The 15,151-nt window shown below is 47.5% G+C and overlaps 1 protein-coding gene across 8 annotated transcripts in view; it reads left to right on the top strand.

Annotated features, from left to right (window-relative positions):
- EGFR (epidermal growth factor receptor) overlaps positions 1–15,151 on the top strand; it is a 200,514-nt gene that overhangs the window by 106,742 nt on the left and 78,621 nt on the right. The window contains exon 1 of one of the 8 annotated variants that reach the window (XM_022593173.3): positions 7,778–11,903. The exons of the other annotated variants lie outside the window; for them this stretch is intronic. The gene's annotated coding sequence lies outside the window, so the exon portion shown is untranslated. Of the gene's footprint in view, positions 1–7,777; positions 11,904–15,151 lie in introns of those variants that run through there. 8 annotated transcript variants of the gene reach the window in all.

Here is a 15,151-nt window from a genome sequence, read left to right as displayed (position 1 = left end):
TAAAAATACACTCCAAAAATGTTTTTATTTTTATTTTTGACAAATCCTACCTTTGCTCCAAAGGCAAGGAGAAAAGAATAGAGGTCCGTGGGAAGTTCAGGTAAGCCTGCAAGCACTTGCCCTTCCCCACTGCTCATTTTACAATTAAAGTGTTACTACATTTATTACTGCAAGACAGGTATCATTTGGGCTTCACTGGTGGCGCAGTGGTTGAGAGTCCGCCTGCCGATGCGGGGGACACGGGTTCGTGCCCTGGTCCGGGAAGATCCCACATGCCACGGAGCGGCTGGGCCCGTGAGCCATGGCCGCTGAGCCTGCGCGTCCGGAGCCTGTGCTCTGCAACGGGAGAGGCCACAACAGTGAGAGGCCCGCGTACCGCAAAAAAAAAAACAAACCAAAAAAAAGAAAGGTAGCATTATTAAGACCTTAATTTCATAATATTGTCTAATCTGATAAGAATATGAATGCTGTGAAATGCAGGCCTTTTGAAAGCCTTCTCTAATACTACACTGAGTACTCTGTTCTCTGCATGCACAGTCTGTGTGATGGTCTGCACGTCCTTTCCCATGAGATGTAACACAGTGAGATTACAGGCTCAGAATTCAACATCAGACTCTCCCTTTCTTTGATAGGATAGGATATGACCTAAGTGTCTGATCCCAACGCAGCCTCTGGAGTGTTTAAAAGTGCATGGTGACTATAGATAATAATACTGTCTTGTGTGCTTGAAATTTGCTAAGAGAGTAGATCTGAAGTGTCATCACCACACACACACACGGTAACTCTGTGAGGTGATGGATGTATTAACTTAATTATGGCAGTCATTTCATAACGTGTGTTATTAAATCAGCACATTGTGCATCCTTCATAGGTATACTTTTTATTTGTTAATGACGCCTGAGTGAAGTTGGGGAAAATATATGGAAGTAATGTTGGCTCTAAAGTTGTATATCTCCAACAAATGTTTAATCCTTGGAAACTAGAATTTCAAATTGCAATGTAGTCAGAGATGGTCTTATCCCGGCAAATGTGAGTAGAGACCGTCACTGTGCATTTTCTCCTCCTGGCCAGTGTGTGCATTTCCTCAGAATAATCCGCGCGTTCTCACCGCGCCACTGAAACTCATCTGGGAAAGGTTCGGAGACTGCCTCTGTAGTTGAGATCTGGTCCGTGCCTTTCCTCTCACCTGCTCCAGGCTTTTGCAGCTTTGGACAACGTGGTGTCTGCTTTTGCCTCGTGGCCTGGGGGACCGCCCTGTCCCAGCTCTCCCATCTCCTTCATCTCTCCTTGTTGGTGGTATATTTTAACAAAATCTCAGGTAATTCATAGGCCCTCCAGGGCTTGAGAAGCGGTGTCCTGAGCTCCTGGAGTATGATTATTGCGGAGGTCAGTGATCTAATCGGGTGGCTAGATATGACTGGGGACGCTTTTTCTTTCGTGTGATCCTGGATGGGCCCAAGGCCATCCACCTGGCCAGAGCAGGCTTGCGTTCTGGGTTTTTCCCTTGCGTTGTTGTGTCTCTCCGTCCTCCCGCCGTGTGTGACAGCGCACTGCAGTGGCTGCATCTCCCAGGTTAGGGGCCCACAGGGGTGTTGGGCAACTTGATTAATAGTAAAAGGAAGTGCTTGCTTTCTTGGACAAATAATCGCCTCCACTCTTTCATTTGAAAGTTGTTCACATTGATAGAGAAAAGAATGTATGACCTCCATGAGGACATTTTTGTGGCTACGACCCATCTGGAAAGGCATCTACTCATTGCCCTGCAAATCAGCTCATCAGTGGTGGTGTCATGAATCCCCAGCTGTATTTAGTGTCCGTCTTTCTTCCCAGACTGTCAGCTCCGTGAGGGCGAAGACCGTTCACCCCTCCAGTAACAAGCACAGGGCCTGGCACACATTTGGGGCCAGTGAACGTTTGATGAATGACGCAAGAGCTCGTTCATTCTCCTGGGAACTTCGCTGGTAATCTTCAAACACTCATTCAGAATAGAGACTGCTTGTCAGGGGCTGCCAGTTATTATTATTTTATTTTCCACTGCTTATGGAGCCTTCAGACTTAAAAGGCATTATGAATATTGCTTGTAAGAAGAAATGTTGATGGAAACGAGGCAAATGGCATTATGGTTAGAAACTTGCCGGGTGTCATTTTTGGGAGATTAGGTAACTGTGTTGTCTGGTAGAGTGAATTGCCTGTTTGTTACAAGTTAGGACTTTGCTGGACTGGTTTACGGGGCTGAGGGGAAAGAGATAAGTGAATCTTCTAGTGAGAGGTCATCTGTTTTGAAAGTGGGGACGATTCCATGAACCCGATCCAAGTGTTACAACATAGGGAAATGTCTCAGACCGTTCAGCATAAGGAAGCCCCCAGTTGAACGTTAAAGCAAAAATTCTTCACGCTGTCCTCTTGGAAACCCCATGCAATCCAGACCTCTGAGTGCACAGTCATGAGTAGATTTGGGGATGAAACTCTGATACCAGAGAAGAGGTGAGCTTCTTCTATCAGGCACCCGAGGACGAGGCTGTCCTGCTGTCCTTGCCGCTGGCATTCGGAAGCCGTTTCAACAGAGGAGGTCAAAAGCAGACGGGACTGCCCCTCCCCGCACGGGACCAGGGCAGGTAGGGCGTGTCCTCTCCATGGCATCGTGCCATCTCTTCCTGTCAGGTAGTGGCTTGGCCATTAGAGGAATGTCTTGGACATCTTTGCATATTCCATGACAAGAAGAGCAGAAGATCCTGCCCTTCTAGAGATTGCACTCGTCCTCGTAGCCAGCCGGCTGGGCCATGCTTTCCGCTGCTGTCTTCCGCTCCATCCCCAGCCCGGCCACCACCCCTATCACTTTCTTTCTCTATCTGAATTCCATTCAGAGAATCACCATTAAAAGCAGACAAGAAGCACACCACCCTGCAGCATAATGGGTGGTTTTTATCTCTTGTTTTAGATACCAAGCTTTCCTGGATAACGTCAGTTAATTGAACTTAATATTAGAAGGCCCTCCCCTTTACCAGACTAAAAAGGTATTTCAGTGGTGCAATCGAGTGTGTGCTGTAATTAATTCGGACATCTAACAAGTGTATTTGTCGGCGTCTGTTCTGTGCAGGGGGCTCCTTGCTGTCCGATCCGATCCAGTGGTGCTGTATTGTGTGCTGAAAACCGGTTTGGAGGATAGGTCTCAACGTTAAATGTCTTAACACGATACAATTTTTAAAAATTAAATAGATGCACTGTTAGATTCCTTTTAAGTCAATTCAGACCCTTAGAGTCCATCCCGAAAAGATTTAGAGGGTGGATCTGAGCCCACTTCCTGAAAGAAATGATATCAATTTACTTAGGTGCTCTGTGAAACAAGCAGTATGGGAATCTCCTCCCTGAGAGCCCTCTGAGACCTCACCATGACCCAGGAGGCTCTGCCTCTGAGACCCCAACACCCACACCTCTCACTGGCCTCCTTTGCTCCCAGCCCTCAGCCTCCCTTGTGGCACCCAGGCCTCGTCCTCCCTGCCCTCTGGCAGCGCGCACGGTGATGGCGGCCCCTGCCTGCCAGCCAGCCAGCCACATGCCCTCCCCCCACTGCCAGCGCTTTGTGTGCTCCTTGCTTCTGATCAGTGCCCGGCTCACTCCTGGAGCTGCTGTTCCGGGCTGGCATTCGCTCAGCGGATGGACCTGTGTCTCCCTGCTTCTTCCCGCCCCCTCCGAGTCTTCTCATGTTCTGTTCCTTTGTTCTGTCTCCCCCGTGTTCCTCTGCACAACGAAAAGCTACTCTTCACAATGCACTCAAGCATCAGATCCTTTAGGAAGATTTTGTTTGAAAGGCGCCCTCTATCCTCGCTTAGCTGAGCATTAGCAGCCTGAGCAGTTGCCGTAACTTCTTTCCAGCCTGTCGCGTCCTGTCTCTGCCACGGACGGAGTTCCTTCAGGGCAGGGGCCAGTGCACAAGTGCCTTGTGTTCAGTATATGGTGACAGGTGGATGAATTGATTGGTTAATTAATTAATAGTTTACAGTAGCACACCTTCGATGCAAAGATCACATTAACATAATCCACATGCTGGGTTGTTTTAGAGCGATGGCCTGTGATCAGGAAAAAAGTCACAAGACTAGGTCACGAATTCCTTTTTAATCTACTGGCTTCCTATAGAAGATATTGAAAATGACCCACCTGGTTCCTCCAATTTTACCAGGCTGTGTCTCAAATCTCTTGTATGGAAAAAATGTGATGTGCGGCTACAGACCCTTCTCGGTGTGACCTAGTAAGTTTCAGGTGAACTTGTGGAATGATGGTGATGCTGTGGTGAAAGCCAAGGGGTAAAAGAGGTATTTTTTGCCCATAAATATCTATCCAAGCAATTAAGAAATTAACATTCAAAATGCACCCTTTGATAAACAAACATGAGGAAAACTTAACTAAAAATACGGCATATTTCTGCTCAAGATTATATGCCCAGAAAGGATATATTCTTCTTACGGTTTTTGGTCTTTACTTTCTGTTTAGAATAGAGTCTGTGGGAAAATGCATTTCTTCATACTTGAAGTGTACCTTCATGTAAAGTGTTTTCAGAGGTTACTTATGTAACAGACAACTGCTGGCACCGTCCTGAAGAGCTTCGCCCCATCTCTATCATGTACTTCATTTCATGAGGCTTTGTAAGAGGAGCTTTAGAGCCGCAGTGTCTCACTAGTACAAATGTCAGTGTCAGTTTAAATCTAAGATGCAGTTTCTGAGAAGGAAAGCCTATAGGATAAGACAGAGAGGGATCAAAATATGGGGAAAATGTAATGAAAGACGAGAGCAACTGAACTTTCCCAGCTCACGGAATTAAAGCTCTGTGTGTGTGTGTGTGTATGTGTGTGTGTGTGTTTCTAAAGCCTAATTAGAGAGAGTGCATAAAGGAATAGGGACATGAACAGGAAAGCTATAGCTTCAGTTACAGGAAAACTCTTTGCTCTAGATCAGACATGGTTTTAAAATGTTCAGACTTGTCGATATTTTCCCCCTGTGCTATTGGCACAAAATGTCCCCGTGACATTCCATACCACTTCAATCAAATCTGAAAGCTTTGTTTCAGCATGTTTTATTGAAATCAGTATGTTTCAGATCTCTACCAGGTTTTTGTATAGGCACGTGTAGGCCTTAAATTGGCTCAGTTATTCACGATGGAGGCTGAACCCCACACAAAGTGTGGACCTGGGCTCTGGAGACTTGTTTGACATTGTTGGTGTTTACAGAATCTCAAAATTGCGAATTTAAACTCTACAATTAGGATGTTGTTCAGCATATCCTTTGGCTGTGGCCTCCAGTTAGAAAGCTATGGGGGTCCTATGTGAATACCATGGATCTGGGGACTTTTTTGAAGTCTGCATTGTCATGATATGCAGGTTTGGACTCGGCGTAACTAACTCAAAGGATGGACCCTTGTGGGCAGTGCACTTGGCTGGCGGTCAGGAGCCATCACCACCTGCTTGTCCCTAGGATGCACTGCTGTCACCTACAGCCCGAGCAGGGAGACTAGGCTCCATGCAAGGCGGGCAGCCCCTCTCGCCTGGTCTGGACTGAACGCAAGGTCTTTCCCTATGATCTAGGCCTTTCGCTTTTCCTTGCTGCCGTGACGAGCTCAAAACAATCCAGATATTTACTTGGAAAGGCCTCTTCTGTGCTTCTATAACAAGCTCTCCCCAGGTCTGTGGATTCAAACTCTAACACCTGTCGGGGTTACACGTGACCCTGCCACCGTGCTAGTGTCGGGCTTGGAAAGCTTAGTGCAGGGGCATCTCCTAGAGACCTTGTTAAGATTCTGATTAACTTTCTGATTCTGTGAGGCTGCGATGGGCCCAGGACTCTTCATTTCTAACAGGCTCTCCCAGGCGAGGCCAGCATTGCCCGTCTGCAGACCCCACTCTGCGTCTTGAGGCTCTAGACTGTTCTGCAGCTGCCTAACTTGGTCTCCCCACACTGCTCTGGAGACCTTCTCCACGGGGCAGTAAGGCCTTTTGTTTAAGTTAGAAGAGGGAGATTATTTAATTTTACGAAGGTGCGACATGGCACAGAGAAAAATAATTCTTGTGCACCGTAGAAACCACACGCTTGTGTAGCACAGGAACTCTACTCAATGTTCTGTGGTGACCTAAATGGGAAGCAAATCCAAAAAAGAGGGGATCTGTGTATACGTGTTGCTGACTCACTTCGCTGTACAGCAGAAACTAACACAACATTGTAAAGCAACTATACCCCAATTAAAAAAAAAAAAGGATATGGTAGTCTTTAAAAAATAATAATGGCTTTCCTCTTTATAAGAAAAACTCGCAGCGTTTGAAAATTACAAGCTATTGATATCCCACTTAGAGGTGAAGAGTCCCCTGTCACCAGGGCACTGCCAGAAGCCAGGCTTATTACCACCAGCACTGGGCTGCAACCTAGGGCTTTGGCTTCTCCGACAGCTGACACGTTCTAAGGATGACAGTTCCTGCCAGACTTCTGCCTTACAGCTTGTGCTTCTGAAAAAGTAATGTAATTAAACTTCTTGTTTTGGGAAAAGTGGAAACTCACATGTTGTAAGAACTGGCACGGAGAAGCCCAGTGCAACCTTTTATGTAGTTTCCCCAGTGGAGCATCTTGCAACACCAGGATGTTGGCACAGAACATCCCCTCCCACAGGACCTCATACGGACACGCCCTCTTCGGGGCACCATCTAGGTCCTGCTCCAAAAAGCAGCAGGTTTTTCTTTTTTTAGCATCTTTATTGGAGTAGAATTGCTTTACGTTGTTGTGTTAGTTTCTGCTGTATAACAACGTGAATTAGCTCTACATTTACATACATCCCCGTATCCCCTCCCTCTTGCATCTCCCTCCCACCCTCCCCATCCCACCCCTCTAGGTGGTCACAGAGCACCGAGCTGATCTCCCACAGCAGGTATTTTTTAAACACAAATCTGAGCATGTTCCTCCTTGTTTGAAGCCTGTCGGTGGCTTCTCATGCCTTTAAAATGGAATGGAAAGTCCTCAGCAGCAAGCCCTTTGGCGGCCCCTCTGCCTCCCCTTTCGCTGCTGCCTGGGCTGCATCTCTGCTAGACTCATGTCCTGCCAGGGAGCCTTCCACAGTCGCAGCTCCTCCTGCAAGAAAGCCTCCCAAGCCCTTCCCCACACTTGGCCAAGCTCCTCTTGTCCTTAAGAGCTCAGCTGAATGGCCGAGAGCTCAGGGAATCCTGCCAGGGCCGCTCTGACTGCGTCAGGGTCGACCCTCTACACCACTCGCAGCCACGCTGCAGCACCGAACTGATCCACGATTTGGTGGCTGTCTGTCTCCCCACTGGAATGCAGGCTTCACGAGGCAGGAACAGTGTCAGACCTATCTCAGCCGTGTGCCCGGACCTCACGTGTGCCTGACGCACACTGATGCTACAGTGACAGTGCTGATGACAACGATAACAGCGATGGCCTCCGTGAGCAGACACGGTCTCACAGGTGTTAACAATTTCGTCCTCACACCACACCGACCCCAAGAGGGTGGCACTTTTACCCCCATTTTACAGAGAAGGGAAAGCGAGGCTGAGCCGGAAATAATTTGCCTGGGGTGACCCCACCGGTCCCCCCCTCAGAGCTGGCTCAAAGGCAGGCATCGGAGCTGGAATCCTTGCGCTCAGACAGGAGCATTCACCACAGGCAGCCTCTGCGCTGGTCCCTACACACGGCGGTCGGGTGTCCAGTGGGCATCTGCCGTACAAACGCTGAAGGGAAGCGGTCCCCGTGCTGCCCTCGCTAAGCGGGGTGCAGTCACAAGGGGCTTTCATCCTAGTGGGCTAGATTCTCAGTAGTTTCCTTATTAGGTTGATTTTCTTTAGTAGCTTAAGTATTAGGTAGAGATGAATTAGAAAGTTGAAATCAATTGCAAGTGTGAAGTATAAAGCATTTTGTAAATGTAATTCTCTTTGTAAGTGGATGAGGGTATAATGAATATGACATTCATTATATGAAAAACATTGTGGGATTTGGGGTATAAAATTGACTTAGGAATTGTCCTATGAAACAGCCACGAACATCCAGTAATACCCAAACACCCCCTTTTAACCTCAAATCAACACTAAATAAGAAGTGACTAGACTTAAGGTGGGGGGTAGTGGAATTGTCCTATGAAACAGCCACAAACATCCAGTAATACCCAAACATCCCATTTTAACCTCAAATCAACATTCAATAAGAAGTGACTAGACTTAAGGTGGGGGGTAGTGCATGTGTATTTCTAGGGGTAAAAACCATTCCCCGGTGAAAATTAAATTATTCTCTAGTTAATAAGAGTTCCCCTGTCCCTTAGCACATTAATACTTGCTCCCAATTGCTATTTAATATTTTTGGTTTTGTATGTCTTTTGCAAATTGGGCTAGCATTTGATGAATGGCTAGGTTCTGCTACTCCAACTTTTGGACTGTTTCCCGCATAAAAATTACAATTCCAGATAATCATGCCACAAAGACCTGGGTCTCATTAGGAGGGAGGGATGCTGGGAGGTGGCCCAGTCTGGCCTCCCCCAAACCAAAGAGCCATGGCTTTCTCTCGTCGTCCTACAAACGATTCAAATTTTTCAGTAATTCTAAAACCTGATGTGTTCTTTCCATGCAAGGAAGTGTTACGGCATTTTCCAAAGGGGGAGGATCTCTATCCCTGCTCCTTTACCCTCTCATTCCCACCCCCTCACCAACACCCACACAACATCTGTAGTTCTTAAACTAAAAGCACAAATTATTGTAAAACTTAATTGAGCTTACAAAGAAATGTTTGTGTAGGAAACTTTCTCGGCTTCAAGGAGAAAAGTCTGGTTTGCATGGCCATTCCACAGGGTAGAAATTGGTTCACTGGAGGCATTCCTACAGCCCCACTGGGTGACCCCTTCTGCTGCCACCAGCCCCTTTCTGCAGATTTGACAACGTGCCAGATTAAACAGCTTAATGATGAGTCCTCAAAACATAAAGCGCACACATACAGTTTTTTCACTTCTCTGGTTACTGGCCTCCATAACCAGAGAGTCAGCTTAAAAATCAAAAAATAAACAAACCAAAAAAGTACTTTAGGTTACAGATTACCAACTTACTGAAATATGTCCATTGCACCTAGGCCCCCCGGCCATTTGAAAGACCTTGGACACCATCCTCACACAGCACTGGCCTTGCAGGGACCTGCAGGGCCCCAGGTTGCCAGGAATGACTTGATGTCTGTCAGCGTGTTCTGTCGGACTGAATGGGACAGCCCAAGAATCCGGGGCTGGCACGAGAACAAATAAAAAGTTTTCCCATCTCCTGGAGTGAATTGTTGAGCCTGAATTTGGTACTTAGACATATAGTACGGGTCAGCAGCTTTCACTTGCGGTGGTTTTCCAGACCCAGGTACTTTGCTCCAGCCCCGTCACCCCACTGCTCTCCCTTAACGACCAGGAGTGACTTAAGAGTCACAAGCAAATAGGCGGAGGCTGTCTTGGCGAAGCCTTGTAACTTCACTTACAGTACCTGCATTTTGAAAGACACTAACAATGACCAAAAGCGGCATATGTGGCTCCTGGAGATTAGTCTCCGATTATCCCCAAGGGGAAAAAATTCAAATAGTTTCCCACTAAGAGATGAGGAAACCCCACTCCAGGATTCTTTGGCCTAGAATTATTTTCATGGTGGAGCAATTTCACCTTAGTCATTGAGCTTAAATGAAGGCTATTTTAGAAAGCTGAGCAAGGGAGAGAATTACAAAAATGTCTTCTGTGAGTAAGAGAAAAGCAGAAGAGAGAAGTTGGAGGTAGGAATTGTTTCAAAAGAAGATATGAAGTATGTTTTGTGAATCCCCTGTGTGAGTTATTTTTATGTATTCCCTTGGGTAATCATGAATAATGCAGCAAGGAGGGCAATGATAAGTTTTCTTGTCTGTTATTCTAACAGACCATGTGTTTGGAAGACATCACTCTGGTTAAATCCCAAATAGATTCAGTCAGAAAGTGGGCTTTCAACAACGGAATTCTGTACCTGCAGTCAGTAGCAAATCCAATTCCATTAGGCCAGGAGGATGTAATAGAAACTAAAACCTAAGAGAGACCCAAGCAAGGAAAACGACTTCCTCATCCAAGCCTGAGAGGAATTTACGGTCAGCCCTACTATTAATAGATGCAATGGAGATTCCATTTTCATTGCCCAACTGCCATTTTAGTTATTAAACTTAAAAGGAGTGAAGCAAGTCTGCTGAAAACTCATATATGATGTTAGTACAGATAGTAGTTTAGCAATATTTATTCATCCCTTATTGCTTGCTGAATTTCTCAGCGTAATAAGCTAAAAGGGAAGCCAAAGGAAACAGCATGTTTGCTGTCGTTCTCGGGTGACACATTATTCTTTAAAGAGACAGGATGTGCTGTGAAACAACAGAACGCTTTCACCACCCAAGTATGAGCAAGTGCACATCCACAGGGGCAGCCGGGGCTGAGGAACCAGGACAGGAGGAGAAGCTGATGGGGAAGCCTCTCTGGAGGGTGTAGCTGTGAAGCGAGACCACACACGTGGAATTCCCAAGAGCACTTGGGAGGTGGAGTCAGGGTGGGGAAAGCACTGCGGTGAGAACAGCAGTGAGAGGCTACTGTTGTCTTCGGTATCTGCAGGGCCAGTTGCATCTGTGTTAAGTCAGAGGAAATTATCATGGGTCTAGCTTCGGATCAGTGTCAGGAATAATTCTGGGATAGAGTTGTAAGTCAGGAGTGGGCTGCTACGCAAACTCTCTTAGCAAGATTAAAACTCTTAGTCACTCGGAAAGACCAGCAGGACTTGATAACCATTTGTCGTGAATATGGAAAGCCAGGATTCCTGGATACGCAGTTCTTAAGGATGTCCAGTTCTTTCTTTTTAACATCTTTATTGGAGTATAGTTGCTTTACAATGGTGTGTTAGTTTCTGCCGTACAACAAAGTGAATCAGGGCTTCCCTGATGGCGCAGTGGTTAAGAATCCACCTGCCAATGCAGGGGACACGGGTTCAAGCCCTGGTCTGGGAAGATCCCACATGTCGCGGAGCAACTAAGCCCGTGTGCCACAACTACTGAGCCTGCGCTCTAGAGCCCGCGAGGCACAACTACTGAAGCTCACGTGCCTAGAGCCCGTGCTCCGCAACAGAAGCCACCGCAACAAAGAGTAGCCCCCGCTCGCCACAAATAGAGAAAGCCCGTGCACAGCAACAAAGACCCAACTCAGCCAAAAATAAATTTATTAAAAAAAAAAAAGTGAATCAACTCTACATATACATATATCCGCATATCCCCTCCCTCTTGCTGATGTCCAGTTCTAAGAGTAGATGACATAGCTTCGCACAGACCCGTAACCTCACCGGCCCAAACACAAATGACAGCTTCCAGCCCCGCACTTCCTTATAAGTTCTTAGTACCGTATATCTTCATTTCCTCTATTTAGCTGAGGATAAAATAGGAAGAGCTTAACCCTAAGAAAACCCTTCTGGAGTTTGGCCTTGGAGCAAAATGACTCACTTTAACCAGGTTTATCTTCTAGAAAGTACAGAATAAAGGGATTTCTAATCACGTGCTTCCCCACCTTCTGTCAGGCCTTCCTCTAAAACAGAGATTGGCAAAGTACAGCCCAGGGGCCAAATCCAGCTGCTGCCTGTTTTGCAAATAAAGTTTTATTGGTGCACGGTGGGGCCTGGCTGGCATTGCTTGTTGTCTGTGGCTGTCTCTGGGCCACAGCAGGGTTGAGTGTTGGGACAGAGGCCCTGTCATCTGCAAACCCAGAAATATTTACTCTGGCTGTTTTCAGAAAAAGTTTGCCAGCCCCTGCTCTGGACCAGCATACAGGATGCTTCAGACTGTATTTTCTGGACTCAGACCTGCAGGGTGAGAGGCAGCTCTGGTTGGCATCACTCGTTCATGCATTTTTCCAGGTACGTGACCCATCTAATAGCGGATGCTTCTGTAGGAAAACTATTACCTTGAATTGCTAGCTCCTCGTGGAGAGCTTATATGTTCTAGAAACAGTAGTATCTGAGCAAAATCAAGATTCTTCTGTGGCAGAAAGTTGGCTCAGCCTTCTTCTGAGTTAACTTAGAAGTTTTTAGTGATTTCTGAGTCAGTATTTCCTAGTCACTGAGCCCAGGAATTGGGGTGGGCTTTGGGCCACACTGCAAACCAAGGAAAGAGAGGCTGCAGGCCTCCCCCACTGGGACCATTTTAAAATAAAACTTAAAAGGAATATTTAAATTAAGTAGGAGTAAGTGAAAAAATGGTTCATCTTAAAACAAGCGTTAATTGAAAACATGTGCATACACACAGCACACAAATCCAGCCGCACTTACAAAACCACCACAAAGGGTCAGGCGAGGCTTTCTTCTAAATGAAAAATAACAACAGCAGAGAATGTTCTGAGCAGAAAGCTGGAGCCCTCCTCAGGGACTTCTTCTAAAAGGCGCACAGTAGGTGTGGCCTCCTCAGCCTTAAGTGCCCGGCACAGACCCCCTGGTCAGACACGGGCCCAGATGCCCCCACTTTCAAGCCCTGGGCTCGTCCCTGTGGCCAGTTAGCGGTGGTCAGTGTCAACTGCCCCTTGCCTCAGTACAGGAGCCACGGCTGCTCACCAGGCCACAGACAGCCATGTGAGCAGAAGGCGGAGGGGTCAGCCTCTGGGAGTGCTTGGAAGGAAGGAAGCAATTCATTGGACTGGACCCAGTCCAGATTTAACTCAGATTCAAGTCGTAGTAATACTTACTGAATCTACCACGTGTCACTGAATCCTCCCAAGAGTCCCTATTTTATAGGTGAAGAAAAGGAGCCTCAATGTGATGGAGAAGTGACCTCCGTAGTGGTGGGACCAGAGTTCTTATCCAGTCCTTGTGGCTCCAAGGCCGTTGGTCATTGACAAGTCATTGTAAAAGTCGGTGGGGGTTGGGGGGCGGTTGACTTGCCCCTTTTCTGACTTTTCAAATCCTTTATGACCTGAGTAAGAAAGCACTGGTTCAAGTAGTTGTGCTGAGGACCCGACATGTTTCAGTAACTTTAAAAAAAAAGCAAGCGGCAGACTCTGCTCGTGGGTGAAATCAGGCCCATCACCTTTTTAGGGAGATTACTTTTCTCCTTTCACTGCTTCTGATTTGTTCCCAGCAGCAAAAAGGATACGATGACTCCCCTGCAGAGAGCAATTCTGACCTGAAGCAGCACAGTGCAAGTTCAGACTAGAGAAGTGGCTTAGAAATCTCAGCCGTGTTAGCTTTGTCCCCTCCACACTCGCCCCCTCAATCCACCCTTTCCCAAGCAGCACCCCCGTAGACCGGCCTCCTTCTGCACCTCTGCTTCCTTTCCGTGACCCCCATTCCTGTAGGTTCCCCCACAGGAGTGTCAGAGGTCCTCTGTGACCTCCTGCGTATCGTCTCCTCTGGGCTTTCCTGCGGTTCTGCAAAGGCCGCCTTTGGAAGTCTTCACACAGCAAAGGCCGGGCGGGTCCCAAACACCACAGGGCAGCTGAGGAACTAGACCTAGCCTTACCGTGGCCTGTGCTGCTCAGGGAGCACAGCGGGCGGTGCTGGGAGCATCTTGGTTTTCAGAAGAAAACACTGTTGTCATGGCCTCTCCCGGTGTCTTAGTGATTACTCCCTTCTTTAGATTTTCGTTGTCGTCATTTGCTTTGGGTTTTTGTTTTTTGGTTTTTGTTGTGGTGGGGGGTTTGGGTTTTTTTCTAATGCTCATGAGTAAACCAGCTTAAATGTGTGCATGTTTAGAGAGATGACCTTGAAACATAGTTGTGCACTAGAGACTGATTTCTTTAAAACATGAGTAATAATAGATGAAAAAATTTAAAAGGACATTCAGACCATCTTGGGGTGGAGGGTAGGCATACACAGCCGCATAGAACCCAAACACAGTGCTTCTGCAGAGAAATACTTGCCGGAAAGGTCTTTACCCCCCATTCTGGATTGGAAACCTTTTATTTCCTTGCAAATTACAAATCTTTTCCAGAATTTCCTTCAATAAGAAGAATGCATGGAGAAGTGATTCCTAGAGATAACTGTAAAGAACCCAGGAAGGATCACTTGTATCCCCAGGTGGCCCAGAGGAGGGGAATGCAGCGGGGGAAGGAGAAATGGAAGAAACCTTATTTTCTTCGTGTAGCAAATTGTGTGACTGGGTACAGTGAAGTACCAAGCCCAGCACCTGGCACGTGTAGGCAGCCTGCTCTTTACTGGGAACGTGGGGTAGCGTGGCTTCATTTGCTTGACGGTGAGAAACGCGAGGACCGTTCCCGGGTAGCTAACGGTTGGCGACTTCTCTTGTCAACCTGGGTTCCTTCAGCGGCTCTGCACCGCTTGGCTGTGGGATGTCCTGTGATTATTTCATATGTAAAGTCATCTCCCCAAAGGACTAACGCATTTCTTCACGGCAGTGAGCACTTCGGATTCATTCCTGGCAACTGTTGTAGAACCATTTTATTAAATATGAAATAGGTTTTAGTTGAAGAAGTGAATGATCAGAAAAACAAACAGCCCTCGTGACCCTGGTGCAGACCACAGAGCAGGAGGGAACCAACCCTCACTCGGTGGCCAGCGACACCCAAGGTGATGGCTCCCCAGGCCAGGGCGCTCCTAGGCCAGGCTGTGATGAGCTCCGGGGGACAGCTCCCACTGCGGGGCGTGTTACCCAGCCTTTGTCATTAGAGGGAGTCATGCAGGCCTGAGCAGAATGGAAAGCAGAAGGGATGTGAGTTGGGTGGGGACGTGTCAGCCTTGCCCCACTGTACCTCCGCGCCATCTTGCTGGGAATGACACCGATTGTGAGCTCGCCACAACCTTCCTCCTGCTTTCTGCTCACCAGGTCCCTGCTGAAGAGGGTCAGGCCGAGTCAGAGGTGAGAGGTGGTGAGGGACAGCGTGCAGTCTTAAGTCAGACTCTGAACCGTCACGTCACGTTTTGACCCTGGTTTCAAGCGGTGGTCTTTGACACCTACCCCGTCTGGGATTTTACATTTCCCACTTCCTTAACCAGCCCTCCTCTGGGCTTTCCTCTGTGCTAACCATCCGCGTCCCCTTCTCCACCCCACCCCCTGTCCTTCCCTGCTCTTTCAAGTCTCCTGGCTTTCGGATGGGCAGACCATCCCATTCCAGTGGGTGATTGGGCGGTGAGAGAGGATAACTAGCCCTTCCTCG

This window comes from Delphinapterus leucas, chromosome 9 (genome assembly GCF_059928025.1).
Source record: "Delphinapterus leucas isolate spDelLeu-1000000601 "Yukka" chromosome 9, BTC_Dleu_Yukka2, whole genome shotgun sequence".
Taxonomy (NCBI): domain Eukaryota; kingdom Metazoa; phylum Chordata; class Mammalia; order Artiodactyla; family Monodontidae; genus Delphinapterus; species Delphinapterus leucas.
Note: the sequence above shows the minus strand (reverse complement) of the source record. Positions and strands in the feature narration are given on the sequence as shown.